At 39.5% G+C, this 6,000-nt stretch overlaps 1 non-coding gene across 1 annotated transcript; it reads right to left on the reverse strand.

Moving 5' to 3' along the window:
* Window positions 1-2,770: 2,770 nt before the first annotated feature.
* LOC130977873 (small nucleolar RNA R71) lies at window positions 2,771-2,878 on the reverse strand. The gene has a single exon (XR_009085546.1). It is a non-coding gene; the product is annotated as a small nucleolar RNA R71 (small nucleolar RNA).
* Between the last annotated feature and the right edge of the window lie 3,122 nt (window positions 2,879-6,000).

Genomic DNA, 6,000 nt, shown 5'->3' on the forward strand with positions numbered 1-6,000 from the left:
CGAGCCAGCCATTCCGTGAGATCAGAGTCTTCGTGGTATAGGCGAGAACTGATGGCGGCATTCAAGAGAATCCGGAAGGTCTAACCTTGTCTGTGGTATTCTGAGTAGGATTCAATGATTGAATGACTGTGACGTACTTCAAACTCCTAGCAGGCTAGGGCGTTAGTGACAGACGCAAAAGAATCAATGGATTCTATTCCGGCCTGAACGAGAACCGACAGATGATTAGCCTATGCTGTGACAGAGCATCAGGGACGTATTTTCACTGAGAGGATGGGAGGTAGCTGCTGACAACAGTGAAACCCTACATGAGCTTGCCATGGAAAGGAGTAAGAAGGATTGGATGAAGGCAGTAGGAAAGCAGAGAGACGGAAGGGAAGGCATCTTCATACACTTGTCTGAAGCTCTTACACCAATGATATACATAAGTATCTCTATCTTTATCTTTATGTTTTATTCGTTCATCACCATACCCATTTGAGTCTGCCTGACTGAGATTTACAAGATGACCATAGCTTGCTTCATACCAACAATCTCCGTGGGATCGACCCTTACTCGCGTAAGGTATTACTTGGACGACCCAGTGCACTTGCTGGTTAGTTGTGTGAAGTTGTAGTGATCACAATTTCGCACACCAAGTTTTTGGCGCCGTTGCCGGGGATTGTTCTTGTGTATGGACAACTGACGGTTCATCTTGTTGCTTAGATTAGGTATTATTTTTCTTCAAAGTTCTTAAGAATGAATTCTAGTGTTTCAAGGTGATGTTCTTATCATCACCAAAGCTGATTGATCATCATCAATTTAGCTCTTGAATGCAATGTCCTGCTGAAGCTTAGCCGGCCATGTCTAATTCCTTTAGACTAAAGCTTTAGACTAACATTGCATGATTCCTGGAATTCTCATTAAGAATTTTGATACCTTTATTTTCCTTTTCACTTAATTTTCGAAAAAAGCACAAAAAAAAATTAAAAAAAAATTACAAAATCATAAAAACCAAAAATATTTTATGTTTGAACCTAGTGTCTCATTTTAAGTTTGGTGTCAATTGCATGTTTCTGTTCTTCTTGCATTTTCGTTTTTATGCATGTGTCTTAATTAATCTTCAAGTTGCTCTTGATGATTTTCTTGTTTTGATCTTTGAATTCTATTGACTTGAGTGTTTTGTTGTTTCTCATATGCATTCTCATTTTGTTAGTGTCAGTAGTATACAAACTGCTAAGTTTGGTGTCTTGCATGCATTGTTATCTGATTTTATTTGCATTTTGATTATTCCTTATTATTAAAAATCCAAAAATATTTTTAATTTGTGTCTTTTCAAGTCAATAATACAGAGAATTGAAGGTTCAGAACATACTGCAGAAGAATTATATAGAAAAAGCTGGGCATTCAAAAATGCCCAGTGAAGAAGACAGACTGGCGTTTAAACGCCAGCCAGGGTACCAGGTTGGGCGTTTAACGCCCAAAGAGGTAGCATTTTGGGCGTTAAACGCCAGAATGTATACCATTCTGGGCGTTTAACGCCAGGATGGTGCTAGGGGGAAGATTTTGTTTTTCAAATCAATTTTTTTTCAAGTCTTCAAAGTTTTTCAAAATCAAACCTTTTTCAAATCATATCTTTTCAATCAAATGTTTTCAAAATCAATTTCTTTCCTTTTTCAAAGATACTTACTAACAATTAATGATTTGATTGAACATTTTTTGCCTTTTCTGTTAAGGAAGGTTTTATGTTTGAATCATACCTTTTCTTGTTAGGCAAGTCATTAATTTTTAAAATCATATCCTTTCAAATTGTTTTCAATTCATATCTTTTAAAATTGTTTTCAAATCATATCTTTTCAATTACATCTTTTTAAAACCAATCATATCTTCTTAACCACATCTTTTTCAAAATAGTTTTCAATCAAATCTTTTTAATTTCTAATTTCAAAATCTTTTTCAAAAATCACTTGATTTCTTTTCCACTTTGAATTTTCGAAAATTATCAAACAGTTTTTCAAAATGTTTTCAAACTTTTTAATTTAATTTTCGAAAATTCTCTTCCCTCCTTCCCACATCCTTCTATTTATGGACTAACACTATCCCTTAATGCAAAATTTGAACTCCATCTTCTTGGACAAGTTCGAATTTTCTACTTCTGTTTTCTACCTTTCTTTTCCTCTGACACCTCAAGGAATCTCTATACTGTGACATAGAGGATTCCATATTTTCTTGTTCTCTTCTCTTTCATATGAGCAGGAACAAAGACAAAGGCATTCTTGTTGAAGCTGACCCTGAACCTGAAAGGACCTTGAAGAGAAAGCTAAGAGAAGCCAAAACACAACTCTCTTTAGAGGACCTGACCGAATTCTTCAAAGAGGAAGAAGACATGGCAGCCGAAAACAACAACAATGCCAACAATGCAAGGAAGGTGCTGGGTGACTTCACTGCACCTACTCCCGACTTCTATGGGAGAAGCATCTCTATCCCTGCCATTAGAGCAAACAACTTTGAGCTTAAGCCTCAATTGGTTTCTCTAATGCAACAAAATTGCAATTTCCATGGACTTCCATTGGAAGATCCTCATCAGTTCTTAGCTGAATTCTTGCAAATCTGTGACACAGTCAAGACTAATGGGGTTGACCCTGAGGTCTACGGACTTATGCTATTCCCTTTTGCTGTAAGAGACAGAGCTAGAACATGGTTGGATTCTCAACCTAAAGAAAGCCTGGACTCTTGGGAAAAGCTAGTCAATGCCTTCTTGGCAAAGTTCTTTCCACCTCAAAAATTGAGTAAGCTTAGAGTGGAAGTCCAAACCTTCAGACAGAAGGATGGAGAATCCCTCTATGAAGCCTGGGAAAGATACAAACAATTAATCAGAAAATGTCCCTCAGACATGCTTTCTGAATGGAGCATCATAGGTATTTTCTATGATGGTCTCTCTGAACTATCTAAGATGACTCTGGATAGCTCTGCTGGAGGATCTCTTCATCTGAAGAAGACGCCTACAGAAGCTCAGGAACTGATTGAAATGGTTGCAAATAACCAATTCATGTACACTTCTGAAAGGAATCCTGTGAACAATGGGACAAATCAGAAGAAAGGAGTTCTTGAGATTGATACTCTGAATGCCATACTGGCTCAGAACAAGATATTGACTCAACAAGTCAATTTGATTTCTCAAAGTCTGTCTGGAATGCAAAATGCACCAAGCAGTACTAAGGATGCTTCATCTGAGGAAGAAGCTTATGATCCTGAGAACCCTTCAATGGAAGAGGTGAATTACCTAGGAGAACCCTATGGAAACACCTATAATTCTTCATGGAGAAATCACCCAAATTTCTCATGGAAGAAACAAGAGAGACCTCAACAAGGTTTCAATAATAATAATGGTGGAAGAAACAGGTTTAGCAATGACAAGCCTTTTCCATCATCTTCTCAGCAACAGACAGAGAGTTCTAAGCAGAATACCTCTGACTTAGCAACAATGGTTTCTGATCTAATCAAAACCACTCAAAGTTTCATGAATGAAACAAGGTCCTCCATCAGAAATTTGGAAGGACAAGTGGGACAGCTGAGCAAGAAAATTACTGAACTCCCTCCTAGTACTCTCCCAAGTAATACAGAAGAAAATCCAAAAGGAGAGTGCAAAGCCATAACCATGGCCGAATATGGAGAGGAAAGAGAGGAGGTGGACGCCACTGAGGAAGACCTCAATGGGCGTGCACCAACCTCCTCTGAGTTCCCCAATGAGGAACCATGGGAATCTAAGGCTCAAAATGAGACCATAGAGATTCCATTGGATTTACTTCTGCCTTTCATGAGCTCTGATGAGTATTCTTCCTCTGAAGAGGATGAGTATGTCACTGAAGAGCAAGTTGCTAAATATCTTGGAGCAATCATGAAGCTAAATGACAAGTTATTTGGAAATGAGACTTGGGAAGATGAACCTCCCTTGCTCACCAAAGAACTGGATGACTTGTCTAGGCAAAAATTACCTCAAAAGAGACAAGATCCTGGGAAGTTTTCCATACCTTGTACCATAGGCACCATGACCTTCAAGAAGGCCCTGTGTGACTTAGGGTCAAGTGTGAACCTCATGCCTCTCTCTGTAATGGAGAAGCTAGGGATCTTTGAGGTACAAGCTGCAAGAATCTCATTGGAGATGGCAGACAACTCAAGAAAACAAGCTCATGGACTTGTAGAGAATGTTCTGGTAAAAGTTGAAGACCATTACATCCCTACTGATTTCATAGTCCTAGAGACTGGGAAGTGCATGGATGAATCCATCATCCTTGGCAGACCCTTCCTAGCCACAGCGAAGGCTGTGATTGATGTTGATGGAGGTGAACTGATCATTCAAGTGAATGAAGAATCCTTTGTGTTTAAGGCTCAAGGATATCCCTCTGTCACCATGGAGAGGAAGCATGAAGAGCTTCTCTCAAATCAGAGTCAAACAGAGCCCCCACAGTCAAACTCTAAGTTTGGTGTTGGGAGGCCACAACCAAACTCTAAGTTTGGTGTTGAACCCCCACATTCAAACTCTAAGTTTGGTGTTGGGAGGTTCCAACATTGCTCTGATCATTTGTGAGGCTCCATGAGAGCCATCTGTCAAGCTACTGACATTAAAGAAGCGCTTGTTGGGAGGCAACCCAATGTTTTATAATTAACTATTTCCTTTTGTTATTTTATCTTTTTTGTAGGTTGATGATCATAAGAAGTCACAAAATCAATGAAAAAAGCAAAAACAGAATGAAAAACAGGAAGAAAAACAGCACACCCTGGAGGAAGAACTCACTGGCGTTTAAACGCCAGTGAGGCTAGCAGTTGGGCGTTTAACGCCCAGTCTGGCACCTTTCTGGGCGTTTAACGCCAGAAAGGGGCACCAGACTGGCGTTAAACGCCAGGAAAGGGCAAGAACCTGGCGTTAAACGCCAGGAATGGGCACCAGCCCGGCGTTTAACGCCAGAATTGGCTCAAAACGTGATTTTTGATGCCATTTGGTGCAGGGATGACTCTTCCTTGACACCTAAGGATCTGTGGACCCCACAGGATCCCCACAAACCCTTCACCTATCAAATCCCATCTCTCTCTTCACCACTCACCTCCATAAAACCCCACTTACCTCACCATCCAAAATCAAACCACTACTTCTTCACCTTTGGCCTAACCACAAAACCATCTCCCTCTCCTCCATTTCTTCTTCTTCTACTCTTCTTTCTTCTTTTGCTCGAGGACGAGCAAACCTTTTAAGTTTGGTGTGGTAAAAGCATTGCTTTTTGTTTTTCCATAACCATTTATGGCATCCAAAGCCGGTTCAACTGAGAAGGCATGACCTCAAGCCCATCACTAAGAAGAAGATGGAGCAAACAAGAGACCCCTCTCATCAAGAAATCCCTGAGATACCTCAAGGGATGCACTTTCCTCCACAAGACTACTGGGAGCAAATTAACACCTTCCTAGGAAAATTAAGTTCCAACATGGGACAACTAAGGGTGGAGCACCAAGAACATGCCATCCTCCTCCATGAAATTGGAGAAGATCAAAGGATCATGAGAGAGGAGCAACAAAGACAAGGAAGAGACATTGAGGAGCTCAAGCACTCCATAGGATCTTCAAGAGAAAGAAAGAGCCGCCATCACTAAGGTGGACCCGTTCTTTAATCTCCTTGTTCTTTATTTTTCTGTTTTTCGAATTTTAGTGCTTTATGTTTATCCATGTTTGTGTCTTATGATCATTAGTGTCTTAGTGTCTATGCCTTAAAGCTATGAATATGAATCCATCACCTTTTTTAAATGAAAACTGTTTTTATCACAAAAGAACAAGAGGTACAGGATTTCAAATTCATCTTTAAAACTAGCTTAATTAGTTTGATGTGGTGACAATACTTGTTGTTTTCTGAATGAATGCTTAAACAGTGCATATGTCTTTTGAATTTGTGGTTCATGAATGTTAAAATTGTTGGCTCTTGAAAGAATGATGAAAAAGGAGACATGTTACTGAGGATCTGAAAAATCATAAAAA

Source organism: Arachis stenosperma, chromosome 4 (assembly GCF_014773155.1).
Source record: "Arachis stenosperma cultivar V10309 chromosome 4, arast.V10309.gnm1.PFL2, whole genome shotgun sequence".
Lineage (NCBI taxonomy): Eukaryota > Viridiplantae > Streptophyta > Magnoliopsida > Fabales > Fabaceae > Arachis > Arachis stenosperma.